At 35.8% G+C, this 16,190-nt stretch overlaps 1 long non-coding RNA gene and 1 pseudogene across 2 annotated transcripts; one reads left to right on the top strand and one right to left on the bottom strand.

Annotated features, from left to right (window-relative positions):
- Window positions 1-10,793: 10,793 nt before the first annotated feature.
- LOC148725326 (uncharacterized) lies at window positions 10,794-14,550 on the bottom strand (annotated as a pseudogene). Its single transcript, XR_015991278.1, has 5 exons — window positions 14,252-14,550; window positions 13,705-13,775; window positions 13,090-13,196; window positions 12,305-12,413; window positions 10,794-11,773 (listed from the first exon to the last, which is right to left on the bottom strand). The product of XR_015991278.1 is annotated as an uncharacterized LOC148725326 (transcript).
- Window positions 14,551-14,760: 210 nt separating this feature from the next.
- LOC148725325 (uncharacterized) lies at window positions 14,761-16,190 on the top strand. The gene is made up of 2 exons (XR_015991279.1): window positions 14,761-14,898; window positions 15,316-16,190. It is a non-coding gene; the product is annotated as an uncharacterized LOC148725325 (long non-coding RNA).

Below are 16,190 nucleotides of genomic sequence, written 5' to 3'. Positions count from 1 at the left end.
GGTAGATAACATCACTACTGAGTTTATAGATCTAACCAGGGGTGTTCCCCAGGGGACGGTGCTAGGTCCAATATTGTTCTCTCTGATGATAAATGATATAAAGCCATTTAGCCCCTCTAGCCTATTGGTTAAATTTGCGGATGATATCACAGTCAGCATCCCTGTTCGCGCTGAGGATGGCAACATAGCCGAGTCTGAAGTTAGTTCTATAATGGAGTGGGCTGAAAAGAATCAAATGACACTTAATTTGAATAAAACATGGGAAATGTTACTACAAAGTGGTAGCCTGAAAGTTCCATCAGCTCCTCTCGCTATTGTGGAGCGTAAAACCAAGCTCAAGCTGCTTGGTGTTACATTTGAGGATGACCCTGTGAACTGGGACTCACATATTGATCAAGTGATTGGTAAGGCCAGCAGTCGTATGTATATTTTAAGAGTTTGTAGATTTTATCGCTACCCTAAAGAGCAATTAGATCGGCTCTTCCAAAGCCTAATTACTTCAATCTTCACATACGCTATCGAGGTGTAGGGTTGCTGTTATTATGATAAATATCTTAAGAGAATATACAAACTGTTTGCTAGGGCTTTTAAGTCTGGATATTGTTTGAAGAAATATAGTATTTGTGATATTTTAGCCACCAGAGATAGCAAACTATGAATCAAGATCACTTCAAATATCACTCCGCTTGATGATCTTTTACCACCGAGACGTACTACGCCAGGCAATTACGTAGCAGGGGCCATGATTATATATTACCTAGAGTTCGTACTTCACGTGTTAATAGATGTCTTTTTAGCATTGTATGCCATTAATAGTTAGTTGTATTTTCTATCTTAATCTGTTTCATATTTCATTCTTTGTAAATAATGACACAGTTGATGCATTATTGCTTTAAATAAAGACCATTATTATTATTATTATTATTAAATACAAGAGAAACTGGCATAAAACTTATTTTGAATGAACATCGCAAAGGTGATTCCATGATAATTCTTGCAGTCATATTTTTGTACAAAGTATCTTTGTTGTAACATTTTGTAACAACGAAAAAAGGCACTTCGGAAATGGTAGCAAATTAAAGCCCATGGAACAGTAACTTCTTTCAAGACGATTTTCTATACAAGAACACCACCCTCTTTAATGAGGACGTCGCGCCAATGATGATAGTCACAGAATCAAATGATGGAAGTTGTCTGTAGTAAATGACTTCTACATGTGTTTTTAGGTATGGGGTTAGCAAACTCTAGGAACACGCCGACCAAAACTATGGCGAATTTAACTGGGTATGGAAACTATAGCATGGTGTATACCATGCAATATCGATATTAATATTGCAGCTCAAGTCTTGGAGAAGCCATGACGATATTCATTTTAATTTTATCAATCCTCGTATCCATCGTGGTATTTTTGGGAAATGTTCTGATCATCCTTGCACTTCGAAAAGTGTCTTCTCGACATTTACCGTCAAAAATTTTGATCGGTGGCCTTGCGTACACAGATTTGGGTGTAAGCCTTATTTCGAATCTTTTTCTCAATGGGTTTTATTTGTATACAAAGTACTCCAAGAGTTGTTACTACTTTTGGGCACTTTCTTTTACCACAACTTCAATATTATGCGGAGTATTTTTGTTAACAATGACTGCAATAATAATTTTTTCATAATAATTTTCACTGCTAATCGCCGTCGCAAAGTACAGCAACGATGCAGCTCAACAAGGTCGAACCGAAAGCTTACAATGGCGCCTCTGGCAGCCGCTATACGGTCCATGTGTGATCTTGGAGCACAGCTTACAGTCACCTGGAATCAGCTGTATGTTGGTTTTTGCTGAAGAAAAACCGGCGAACCCGGAGAAAAACCCTCGAAACAAAGAAGAGAACCAACACAAACTCAACCCACTTATGGCGTCGGGTCCGGGAATCGAACCCGGGTCACATTGGTGAGTGCTCTCACCACTACGCCATCCCTGCTTCCCTGCAATTAGTGTAGATCGACTTCTTGCTCCCTCTCTGGGGCTAAGATACAGGGAGTTGGTGACTGTGAGGCACGTAATGGCCTTTGTTGTTACTATATGGCTCAGTCAGCGTCTTTATCGCAGCTATGGTGTATTACAGCTATCGTATTGCCTTAAGTATGGGCTCTGCAGGACTTCTAAAATGCATAGTGGTCTCCACTCTCTGTTACACCAAAATTTATCGCACCCTTAGCCTCTGGCAAGCACAAGTGCAAGACCAAGGTCACCAACGACAAAAGAATGGAGAAGGAAATCAACTGAACAAAGCGAGATACAAAAAGACGGTGTTCACAGCACTGCGGGTACAAATAACATTACTTGCTTGTTATCTCCCATTTGGTCTGGTCGCAGGCGTAATTGCATTGCTTTCTTTCGTTTGTATAACATGCAGAGTCCCTCAACTTGATCTATGCTGTAGCACTGTTTCTGCTGATGTCTAACTCAGCTATAAATCCATTTCTGTATTGCTGGAAGATTAGAGATGACAAGCAGTAATAGGCACGATCAGGGAATTTTGTTGCATCTTTAGGCGGCGAAGAAACTTAGAAGCCACCTTACTCCAATAAAATGTGATGAACGTCAATGTAATGATCTAACTGCAGTCCACCATGAAGTCAATCCAACAAAAGTGAATAGACCGCTACTCTCTCCGAAGCAAAAAACAGCACCTTATTATCACAGATGTAATAGCTAAGGTTTAATGGCTTCTTTTCAATGATTCAGTTATTCAGTTCAGTCCTCGAAATGACAAACAGGATTCTCCGCCGTATTGTGTTCAAGAAACACAAAGTCAAGTCATTGAAGTGTTTATAATGCAAAGTTGAGAACATCAAACTTAAATGTAAATGATATCTTGCAGTAGAAATTTTGGGTTAAACAAAACTAAATCAATTACTCAGTGTAAAGTAAGCTTGACCTTGAATCTTCGGAATAACCCAGTCAAAATATTCAAAGTTAAAAGTAGTTTGATCAAATTATCTCAACTGACCTTGTATGTTATTTCTGGACACTCAGAAAAATGAAGCGGTCAAATTCTTCTTGCAAGAACTTCTCAAGCCAAAGAAACCAAAGTCCATTTTTGAAGGTTATTAGTTGGTTACATACAACCTCTTTCCAACAGATTAAACATTACTTACACGCGTCTTTCGAATTTCAGATACTGAGACGTAAGAATAAAGAGGTTAAGGGAAAATGTACTTTTGAGCTTAGTCGAATTTATCTCTGCCTTCAAAGAGTGTGTATGAAATTTAGACACTGACCGCGTTCCAAATTTCCACCAAGAGTGACCTCACTTTTCGAAAATTGTCTTCAGTTTGACTGAAAATTTCGAGGCTACCATGTTAAATATTTCTTCGAATTCGCTACTGATTGCTTAACTGTGACTTAACAAAGTCTCATTGCCTTTTTTTCCATCTCTTTATGATCAGTTTAACAATCGAGCGCTATACACATGACTCAAATAATTATTTTACAAACACGCGTTGAGGTTTTGCGTGTGCGGCTAGGTTACTAAGTTGGTTTTTAAAATGGCAGCATCCACACCATGAGCACCCTGGAGCAAAATGTTTGAATGGTTAGGTGACTCGTTTCGAATCTTAATTATTACAGAAAGAAATTGTGCTGTTTGTGGAGTGTACCTCTCCAAGAATTTACTAACTCTTGGCCTCTCCTAAGAGCAGTTAAACTGCCAAAATTTGCTCGTCTTTCCTTACCCGTTCAGCCACTTGTACACCAAAAGTAATAGAAAAGAGGGTTTTCCAATCTGCCGTTTTTTCTACAGGGTTTATTTCAAGATTGTTTGTAACAGAGAAAAATTAGACTTGGTTTTTGACGTTTTCCGCTATATTCTTTTCATTCCCAGCCTCTACTTTCAATTCACTATTTCTTCCTCCTACTTCATTTCCGATTGCAATTTTCTGTTCTTAGCAGTTTGCTTGCGTATGTATCATTGACATTTTTCTTCGTTTAACAAAGTGCAAGTGTGTAGTGATAGACATGTTTCCTTGTTCAAGGCCGTCATGAAGCTTGGAAAAGAAATAATGAGCAATTTATGATGCAAAGTTATTTTCATTTTTCTTTGGAGTATTACAAATATTTATAAGAGGTCCTCAGCTTATATGAAATAATGCCGAATTAAACTTGCACTTTTACATATCACCAAGCGATCACAGTAAACTTTTTCCTAATATAAAAGGTATGTATCTTTGAGAACTAGGGAGACATAGAGGAAGACCCAAAATAAAGCAAATATCTTCTGAGAAGCTCCAAGACCTTGAATGCAGTAAAACTCTTGTAGTGTTGTCGTATAATTTCTATCCTTAGTTAAATTCGTCATAATCTCAGCCAAACGTGTTTTTTATTTGCGATTTAAGTTCTAATACCAATTTTGTGGTTGCTTTACTCAGTTTCAGTTCTATCGCTTCAAAGTCTCCTGAAACAAAGAAAGTAGTCTTTTAGTCGGTGAGATCACATCATATGAATAATATAAAGACAATCTATTTCGCTAGATGAAGTCCATCGCGGCGGCACCAGACATAGCAATCTTTTGATAGGATCGGTTGAAAGATTCAGTTTCAAGTAAAATTTGTGCTTTAGTTCGCGACGTGTTTTCCTGGGTCGAAATAAATATGAAAACCTAACTATTCATGAAAAACCACTCAGGTCAGTTAATTGGCCACATAATCTAATGAAAAGAGGATAGGAAGGCCATATGGTACGTAGGAGAGAAAGCGATTTTCCAATTTTCGTTGTTCGTAGTTTGATTCCGATGAATAGAAAAAACTGGCTTTTCCTATTCCCCTCCATATGGAGCTCGGTTTGAATCGTTTGGTAACCAAAATTTTTCTCTAAAATGACTTCTTTCGCAATCAAAAACAGCTCCATAAACGAACTGGCTGGTTCCTTTCAATTTATTATACAGTGTGTAGCTGTGAGAGCCGTTGTAATTGGTCTTAATGTGTCTAAGTATACTTTAATAAGACTGGTAGTACTAGTATATATACAGTAGTAGTAGTAGTAGCAGTAGTAGTAGTAGTAGTAGTAGTAGTAGTAGTAGTAGTAGTAGTAGAAGTAGTAGTACTAGTCTTTATTTAAAGAGGGTAACACATAATAGTTAAAAACTAGTAAACTTGTGGCCCTCTACTACATATGGATGAAAATTACATTATTAAACTATGAACAATGGTCAGGTAATAATTCTATGATAAAAATTGAACAAATAAATAAATACATAATAAAGTTCAATAAAAATTATGGATAAAAGTAGGGCAAGTGAGCTTGATCTTGTGGAAATTGCTTTCTCAAGGCGCGCTTAAAACATTTTCCACTCGGCAGCTTCCTTATTTCACAATTTCAATTGTTCCACTCCTGTATTGCAGACTCTTCAAACGAGCTTCCTCCTTCAGTCTTTCTCTTGTATGCAGGCGTAATAAAATTCAAGTTGCCAAACCTGGTATTACGTGAATGCCGAGAGCTATTCCACTTCAAGGAGTCCATAAGATACTATGACACTGCGTGTTCAATTCTCCTAGACAATACTGCACATTTAGTTATTAATACGAGTTTCTGCGTAAAAAGGCAGCTATTTTAAATTGTTGAAAAGCACAACAGAAGAGGCACGTGGTTCTGCATCGAGTATAATCCCAGCTGCTCTCTTTTGGAGACGTAAAAGGCGTAATAAACATTCATTCGTTACTTTGGATTCCCAAACAACGCTGCCATAAATGAAAAGTGGCCCTATAGTAGAATCGTAATAGAGAATCCTTGGCCTATTTCACAAGTCCGTTAAAAGCTCATCTATTTTTAATTGTAAATTTTCAGCTATTTTCAAAACCCTAAGCACTAACATGTGTTTGAACTTAAAATATTCTTGGATAAATATTTTTTTTTCAATTTCATATTCTTAGTCTTTTTTGTTTTGAGAAACAGAAAAGACAAGAAGCAGAAATTTGCAACTCCAAAACAGAGGAGAATTTAGAACTCCAATAGCACTTGGAACAATTCAAAGCAGTGAAACTAAGATCCAAACTAAGATCCCAGCTGTTTCATATCGCTTATAAAATACTGGGCAGGATGATTCACTTCCTTTCATAGCAGTCAAGTAAAATGTTGTGAACATCCATTACCTTTACCTTATCATTAATCTTTAATCTTCCATTCAAAAATAGCTGAAAAATAAGCAGTGGGTAACTTCTGCATCTGTTACAGACTCACGCTGAGTAGGCGACGAAGAAAACAAAAGAAAGCTCATCAAAAGTCCTCGTTGTCATCAGTCGTATAGCAATTGTCAAGACTGATCTTCTTCAGTTATTCGGTATGAAATTAGAGACCAGCAGAATAAATAGTTGACTAGTTATCTCTCGTCAGGGAACAAAATAAGGAGCCAGTGTTATAAGAGATGTTTGATATTCATAACTGAATCGTTATTTCTTTCCAAATTTGAGATGCCCTTCGGGGACCAGATATGGACCAGATACAGTGAGCATTTGTTGATTTAAATTGTTTCGACAGATTTTGAGGAATTAGTTAAATAGTCGTGTCTTTCTCTGTTTGTGAAAGATCTTGAGGATCTTTTTGTTGCAATTTTTAGATATACTTTCGGGTTATAGCCCACATCCTGAGCTCTTGATCGTTATTTCATAAAAAGCAATGATTATTAGTTGTTAATCTTCTAGCGCGATATGATGCTTACTTCCTTGTCAAGCTGTTTGAAATAGTGGTTTTAATTTCATGAAGACCCTGCGGCATTAGCACAAGATGTAGTCACCACTCTTTATCGAGGTGTGCTGTAACTTGCAGTCATTGTTGACAAAGATACTTCACAGAGTATCCAACTAATACTAACGAAAAAAGTAAAAAAGTTGTTTTTACAACACTTGGAATGCTCCGGAGACATGAAGAGAGCGCTGTAGAGAGGTTGTGCAAGGAGACCCACGCCCAAATCTGTACAAGCAAGACAACCGAGCAAAAGTTTCGATGGCGGATGAAGGCACGACACCTTGCGGAGAGTAAAGATGATCAGAAAATTTCCTATAATTGCAACTATAGATAGAGGAAGATTAATGGCTGAAATGAATATCCTCTAAGTTGCTCCGAGACCTGAGGTGCAAAATGTCTCTGGACCTGTTGTCACATTATTTCTATCCTCATTTTAATGCTCCATAATTTCATCCAGGCTTTTTCTTTATTCGATATCCAAGTAACGATGTTGGGATTGATTCAGTTGCCGCTTTCAGGTGTATCCGTCTCTTCTGAGACAAAAAAGGTTATTTCTTAATCCATCAGATTATATTATGAAGTAACGACATAATATGATGGTAAATATTCGAAAATATTGGTAATCTGCTTTCTATGGTACAATGCTTTTAGTGAGGCCTTAAATCACTGTAAAAGTCATTTTTAAAGAAATTTTAAAAATGAATTAGACACAAGTCTTTCAGCTTTTGCTGATCTGCATATCAACAGAAATGATGATGATGTGGATCGGAGAGAGCTCGGAGACCTATCTAGAAACTGTTTTACCACTGATTTCAAAATGCTGCAGAAGAACAACACGAAACGAATTCATTAGGTTATTGGGTGGGGATATGATATGCGATGGGTAGAAAATGTTATGTTTTGATCAATTTCAGCATCACATATGTGAGCTGGGTTGAGGTTTGTAGAGGCCGGACTGCCGGGAAATGTATGAAAATGAATGCCGCACCGGCGGAGCCATTATTTTGCTCAGTGGATCATTTGTTTCGTTGTGCGCTCTTTGCCTTTGCCTTTGCCTTTGTGGTCCGTAATGTCAGTGAGTGTCACACGCCGTTAGAAAGAGCTATCGGATGTAAAAGAGTGCAAAACTTTCAGTTATTTTCTTTTTCTACCTGTATGTTTTTATATAGACATAACAAAAGGAACTTCGGACACCGGATTGAGATAAAATCAAGTTAAACAGCTCTGATATGTTTCCTTTTTAAATGTTAGCTCCTCACTCTATGCACATGTTACTGGTTTTCTAAATCCCTCAATAATAACTGGTGAAAATTATCGCCCAGATCTTCTTTTCCTAATCCAGTCCAAGTGCCTATATGTTCTAGAATTAAAAGTTGGTTTCGAATCTAACCTGTACAACAATGCAGTACGTAAAAAAGAAAAATATCGGAACTTGATTAACGAAATGAGTAGAACTTTCAGATGTGTGAAATTTGTAAATCTCTCCATGAGCTCCCTTGGCGTTTTCTCAGATAAATGCTCTACGTTCTTAGGCATGATGAATGACGTAGGCATTGAAAAACAGCAGCAACTTTACATAATCAAGAAAATGATAAATATAACTATTAGAGCAACATAATACTCTTTTGTTGTAGAAATAGGAATTGGGACAACCCAGATTTGATGCAATTTTGATTTTTGTGTGTGTGTTGAATAAGCCAATGTCTAGCAGCATTTGTAAATTGCCTATACATAGTGAGATTTACAATTGTACATTTGAAAACACAAATAAAGTTTCCATTATAGACTAGAAACTTCAAAACAAGTTACGGAACAAAACCATACGTCTCAGGCGTAAAGCCATTAAAGATTATTAGAAGACCAAGTCTGACGACCTCAAAAATAAGTCAAGTTTTATAAAACTCATGCCTTTTCTTGGGTCAAAAAAGTTAAAGAATCCTTAGAAATGAAATTGACAGATTAATAACTCGATGATCACCAATCAGTTAGATATTACAGAGACTATGGGTGATTATTTCTCGACCATTGCAGACGACATTGGCCTTGCCAACGACGTGATCGATGGATTCCACACCGCGGGATCATGAAAGTACACAATAATAATAATAATAATAATAATAATAATAATAATAATAGTAATAATAATAATAATAATACTTTATTCAATCAAATCATAAAAAAGAACCCTCGATATTATCGACTTGGACTTCTCCCTCGACAACGCTACCAACGTAGTTTTGTAAATTTTACCAAGTTTTATATATAACTTCTTTTTTTGTTGTTGTTTCTACCTTTTTGTGAATTTATTAAATTATTATGATTATATCTTAGGGCTAGAGTAATTTTGTCTCTTGAACAATAAAGACGCATGTTTATTTTAGCATCGACAATAATAATATTGATGATGACGAAAAGGATGAGATTGTAAATAGGATTTTAATTGAAATCGGAACTACTATTAGGTCGTTTTTACTTTTAACTTATAAATAGTTATTTGCTTTGAGTGTTAATAAAGTTTGATATTATTTATAAAATCGCAAAAAATAAATAATTTGAAAGAAAGGGAGACACCAAAGGTTAGCCCCATCGAGGGTGTTTCCAAAATAATCATCTAGTTAAACATTTATTTGAATATACAAAATATAAGAACATTGAGTTGCGATTTAACTATATACAATACTTACCATAAAACTATATACAACATTATTTAAAAAGGTAACTCTTGACTTTGGTCTTAAATGTTCGCAAAGATTCTACTTCAGCTACGTCTTTAGGTCATTTATTCCACAGGTTTACGATTCTGACAAAGAATAATTACTTGTAACAATTTAATCTAGCTGATTTGACTTTCAATTTGTAACAATGATTAGAGCGGAGAGGACGAAAGGCACTAGCATAAGTAAAAAAAGACGGATTTAGACCATTTAAACTATGAACTGTCTTAAAACATTCCACCAGTGATAGATACTCTCTTCGCTTCTCTAGGGTAGGCCAACGTAGAATATCCAATCTTTCCTGATAAAACAGGTCTTTGCCATTTTCGCCAAGGGCACATCTGGATGCGCGTCTTTGGATTCTCTCCAGAGCATAAATGTCCTTTTTCAAGTGCGGACTCCAAACTGGTGCACAATATTCAAGAATAGAACGAACCATAGATTTGTATAGCATAGAGAAGATCTTTGAGTTCTTAGTACCAACATTTCTCTTTAGAAATCCTAGGACAGCATTTGCTTTCTTTTAACATTTTTCAACTTATAGTGGCCATAGGTTAGATGTACAATGTACACCAAGGTCCTTTGTGTCGCTCACTACCCTTAAAGGCTCACAGGATGAAATAACTAAATTAAGTTTCCTTAAAGGTAACTTAAAGGTTAACATTAGAAGTATTTAAGTCATCTTTAGGTGACATACGAAAGTTCTGAAATGTATCTTTAATTGAACTTTCCGAAGTCAATTAAAGTGTCCTTATGAACCATTTAGTTAACACTTTAAGGTCACATGAAAGCAAACCTAAATAACCATTTCATGAACACTTTAAGATCACATGAAAGCAAACCTAAATAACCATTTAATTGAATTTAGGAATCCTCTTAATTCTTGTAAAGTCAACTTTAGTCAACCAAAACTTCCACTTGTAAATGCATCTTAAAGGTTTCTTCAATCTTTTGTTTCCCTTTAAGTACTGCTTAAAGTTACAGGTTTTGTTGTAATTCATCTTTAGTTGTACTTTCTGATTCTCTTAAATTTCAAGTTTTGTTAACATTCATCATTAAGTGACCTTTAAGCGCCTCTAAAGGCTGCAGGTTTCACTTTCAACTGACTTTTGATTTGCTTAATCACACCCTCATTTATATCCCAATAACTTATGATATTTTGGGCAACCTTACAATTGATAGAAAAAGAAGCATCACACATTCAAGTAATAACAAAGTGTTTGAAATTGCAGTGATGAAATAGTTTCGTTCAAAACTCATTTGTTCCCCTGAGATAACATAAACCTACAATGAAGCTGAGGATATCCCAGTCGAGCCCCATAAATAATTAAAAAAAGAGATGTCCAAATGTTTGAATTACTGATTGACATACTTTATTAAAATTGTTTCACTTTTGTCAATGTATAATATAATCTTCGTCAAGCAGGTAATAGAATATTTACCACTATAAAAGTATGACAAATACACAAATTATATAACTAGCTGTAGTAACAAACTACACAAAAAGATATTGATTCACAAATTGTACTCTCAAATCCAGCTACTAAGAAATGTGATTTGAAATGATACTTGTCTAACAATAAAAAATATAAGTTCAACCTATCAATCTAAAATTCAGAAAAATTTTCTTAATCGACTTAAATTTGCAATAACTCTCAGTTATTTGCTACATTATTACAACTGTAATACTTATTAAATATGATCATATACCTTAATTTCTTTTAGTAAACAAGTAATAGAAAACAGTTCTCTTACTCTAAAATGCAGCTGAAACTTTGATATACAAAAATGATGTGTACATCTATATATAAAAAAGTATCTCATGTGGAGGAAATTTATTAACATTGAAGAATTCACGATCACTTACTTTAGATGAGACCATAATTATTCAATGAAAAAGAAGCCTCATGCAGGCATGCAAAATAACCTCATTCTAGACTTGGCTTGATATTTTGTACATTTTCGATTTCATTGATTAGTAAAACAATTTTCTCACTGTATTATTGCCCACTCTGGAAAATTTTCAGTAGGTGGGCATCTCAGAAAAGGTTGCCCATAAACCCTGGACGGATTCTCTCTTTAGCTCTTGAAGTGAGCTTTTTCTTATAAGCCTTGTCAAGTTTCTTTTCAATTTTTTTCATTCTCCTACTTTCCCACTGAAGGTGATGCACAGAGTATTTTGTTACTTTTGAGGTATTTCCATTGTCATCCTCGTAGCAGCTTTCCTCACTGCTCATTGCCTCCATGACAAGAACCTCTGCTGCTCTCCCCTTTTCATGCTGGTTGGCCCAGTTGACCAGCTCCAGGGCTGTAGTTTGTCTCATTAACTTCTAAAAAAAATAAAAAAATTAAACAGGCATGAGAAGGGTGTTATAGGACTTCAAATGAAAAATATGATCCAAATCACTAATTTCTCTTGATATATATATATGTGTGTACCCATTGTAAGAATGGAATTCTTAAGCATGTTATAATATAGGGTCTCTTTGTCCTTTTTTTTTTTCCCATCAAATGGTGCATACAAACTATCATTTATCTCACATCACATTTTAATATTTTTCAAATTTATTTTACAAAGATTTTCTTGGGAGGCTCTAGATACAGACCAGAATACCTCACTTATTTAACAATTTCTCTAATAAGAACATAGTCCCTTAGATGTGTCTATATTCAAAGCCATCCAATTTTGAAGTGCCAAAATAAAGACATTCAATGGGAAATAGCTTCCCTCCCATTGATCAAGTGTACTTGAGGGTGTACTCAGTCTGGTAACATTGAACATCTGTCGGACCCCATCATTTGTGAACAGCAGGGTATATGAAAAGTAAAATGTTCAAAATAGTATCCTAGCCAATAAATACCTCTCTTTGGAGACCACTCTTCCAGGTTTTTTGTTTATGAGCCTCATAGTGGTTACCACTCTTCAGTTTCTGTGTTTTCACACATATTTGAAATATATTTGTAAAGCAGCTGTTTAAAGAAATGATTATGAAAATGCCATGAGAAGCTGATTGTAAAAAGATTCCCACATAAATTAATGACAATGTTCAAATTTATAATAATTTATGGCAGGCCACCTTAGAATATCTGCCAAGTTAGTATGTCCTTAGTGATTCATTGCTAAGGTGTAAAGTATGCTTTTTTGAGGATCCACACTGAAGTGTCTCAGATCTAGAGACAAGAAATAAACCTGAAAATTTCAGTTTGCAACATATTTAAATTTCTGTAACATTTGGGAAAGTTAATATGTAAGTTAGGAAAAACTATAAAATGCACCCCCCCCCCCCAGTCCTAAATTTGACCATGTAATGAAGGTGCTCATTAGAGGTTTCAGGGTATCTAACTGTGTTTTTGAATGCTAGTTTTATGATGACATTTATGTTGAGGGGAAAGTGGTAAAAGACACGAATTGATGGTAGAGACTAAAAGCAGGGGTATCATTAAGGGCTGGACAATAGACAAATCGACCAACTTTGAGCAAAATTTTGCCTGGATGTTTTCAAGCCAAGGCCTTCAATAAAACTCAAGTTGTTATAAAGGAGATATGCATCAATATGCTTGAGTGCAAAATCCTTATGCTCACCCACAAAATGTAATGACACCCCAGTAAAAGTGAAATGCATGTGCTATGATTATTGGTAGCTACCTTCTATGACTTCTTTTGTCCAAGGACACTTTTCAGGTCCTCCTTGTTGATGTATTGCCTGCTCTATTGTCCGCTCAAAAAGGATGTTGTTGCTGTCAGAATTTATTCTAAGACAAAAACAAATACAATTAAGCCTGGTATTCTGTAGTAACAATATTAACACTAAGACAAAAGTACAGTCAAACCTCGATTATCCGGACCTGTTGGGACTTAGGTAATCAGTCAGGATAATCGAAAATATGAATATTAATGAGACAATAATGTAAACAAAAGAGATGAAGATAAAAATCTGCTTCGATGACTCTCCGAGTGCTCGATCTTTTGAAAGCGGAGGAGGCAATGTTTTAAACGCACTTTTCCTGAATTTAGACATAATCTCTGAATTTTTTTACCTCATAAAGTTTGGAAGATCAAAGCTCATTAATAATCATAAAAAAAACGGGACCAGAGAAAAAGTCCGGATAATCGAAAAGTCCGGATAATCGAGGTTCGACTGTAACCACCATAAGGTGTTCACATAACATCTCAATATTTCAAGCAGCAGCTTAGACTCGGATTTCCTCGCTCAATCAAGATAAAGTAAAATATCTCTGAATCTAAAAACATATTACTCACTCTTCGTCAAGATAGAAACCACTAAAGTCATCTTTTTTCAAAAGGAGTTTGTACATTCTCCTCACAGTTCTCTAAAAGAATGAAAAAAAATTCAACAATCGGTTTGTCAAGTATGTCCTATTTCTACTCTCACGCTTTTTAAAAACCCTGGTTGTTTGAAGGCTAGATGATGTAGAGCAATCGACACAAGCACAATTAAAAATTAACCTTACCCATCTATGTGAATAAAACAGGCAAGGTCAAAAGGGTCCAAGAGAAAAAATGATTAAATGAATTTTCATACTAGATAATTCTCGTTGAAACAAAAGGGAGGAAAAAAACTTTTCTGGTAGACCTGTTTATGGTAAAGGATTATCAAGTAAATGTAACCACATCTAATCATGTCAAATGATTACCGCCGAAATAATTAAGTTAATTATGCATATAATTCGCGCGCCAAACATCTACTCAACATAAAAGAAAATCTTCCACGAAACAGAACTGATTCAAGCAAATTATGAACACATATCACATTATTCATGCTTATCAGTTATGTTTTTTTACTCACTCGACAAGCCGGTGGAACTACTACCGTCGTTCGCCTTTGTCTTCTGTTTTGGCGCCGACGGACGTTGGCTGCATTATTATCAACAGTTAGAAGACGGCCCTCGATCCGCTGAAGCGCTTCAGAGTTTTCTTTGTTGCTGCGCTCTTGCTGCTGCCGAAGCTTTACATTTTCGCTCGCCAGAGCGTGATTGCTCCGGATCAACTCCTCCAGCAGCACAATGCAATCGTCGGACACTTTATTCCTTTTTTCGCCGCTGGAACCACATCATGGTTTTGATCGTGCAATCGTCTTTCCGCCATATTCTTTTCTTACTTGCTTTAACTACGAATTAACGGTAAAATAACCACACTACAAGTGCTTCTCTCGGATGCTTTGTGATGCTTTGTTAACAAAGTAGTCAAACGGAATATTGAGGTTCAAAAAAGCGCGCGAATTAATATTTCTAAAACCAAACAACGACCTCCTGTTGACATATTGCCTCGTTGTGATGTTTATCGTACTGTGCCTAGCTAACGCTGGCCAGTACAAATGAAGACTCGAGTGTAATTGGAAGCAAGGAAACAGAAAGGCGGGAAAACACGAACTACACGTTCGAACTCTACTTGTTCAAGTAAACAGCTTCATACCGATACCAAAGTTTCAAAAGGGTTAGTTAAAAATATATCTGAAAATCTAGCCGTGTGTAGGTCAAGGATATCTTGTAACACAGGAAATTTACGTGTGATGCACGATCCTCGCAGTAGATAGCGCTAATTTAAGCAATAGCGAAAATCACACCTGAAAAAATGAGGCCTGTACGGGACTCGAACCACTGACCTCTGCGATACTAGTGCAGCGCTCTACCAATTGAGCTAACAAGCCAACTGGGAGCAGGCCGTTAAGTCGATTCGTAATAAACCCGTGAAAGTGATAAATCAGATACAATGAAATATATGAAGTTTATATATTTTGAACTGCGGTATTAGATACGTATGATGCACGATCCTCGCAGTAGATAGCGCTATTAGCTTAAATATTTGAAGCTGTTCACTGTTTCTTGGGTTCTGTATTTTTTTTTTTTTCAGGGAGTGAGGAATCTGCTCTTTTCCTGCCAAGACTTTTTCCCACAAGGGCACTGAAAGCTTTCTCGATGGCACATCATAGGTTGGCAGATGATGAGATGGCACATCTTGTCAGTCAGTGCTTTTGTTGTACTGCCAATGTGTATGTAAAATTGTCACCCTGTATGAATTGAAGCTTTGGACGAAGTCAACAGATTAATATGTATTTCTGTAAAATCAATACTGTCTGTCAGCTTCATAGGGAGATTTCCACAAATAACATTGTTTGTATATATGAAACAAAATTTACACTGATCCATGAAAATAAAAATTTCACAATACATATACAAAAAAAAAAAAAAAGAAAGAAAAAGACCAACTACAGAGAATAACCAAAAGTGCTAACCTCATTATAGTAATGCTTGATACAGACAGTTATTTTTTGTTGCCTTTATAGAGTGCTGGAAACACAAACTATTACGTATTCATTTTTATTGTTTGAATTATTTCTCTGAAATTCCCATTTATTGTGACAGTAACATGGGTGTAGAAAGCTTTCTCAATGGCATTTTGTAAGTTGGCAGGTGAAAAAGTGGCACATCTTGTAAATCAGTGCTTTCAAGTGACAGAAGTCTTTCTTTTACCCATTCTTTAATTGCATACCAATGCTTTTGATTAATAAAGCTATTTATTCAGTTTAATTGTAAATGACAGTTTCTTAGGATTTATTGTGACTTGACTTTTGGAGACATGAGCTATAGAACACATTATTTATATTGTAGACAATTTGTTCGGCCGAAGTCAAAATAATTTGTTAGTTTTGTGCAATATATGTTCGCAGTGTTTATGAAAATAAAATGTTATGTCTGTGGTAGGCAGAGGCCTGCCACTTTTGTTTG

This window comes from Stylophora pistillata, chromosome 8 (assembly GCF_964205215.1).
Source record: "Stylophora pistillata chromosome 8, jaStyPist1.2, whole genome shotgun sequence".
NCBI classification, from domain to species: Eukaryota; Metazoa; Cnidaria; class Anthozoa; order Scleractinia; family Pocilloporidae; genus Stylophora; species Stylophora pistillata.
Note: the sequence above shows the minus strand (reverse complement) of the source record. Positions and strands in the feature narration are given on the sequence as shown.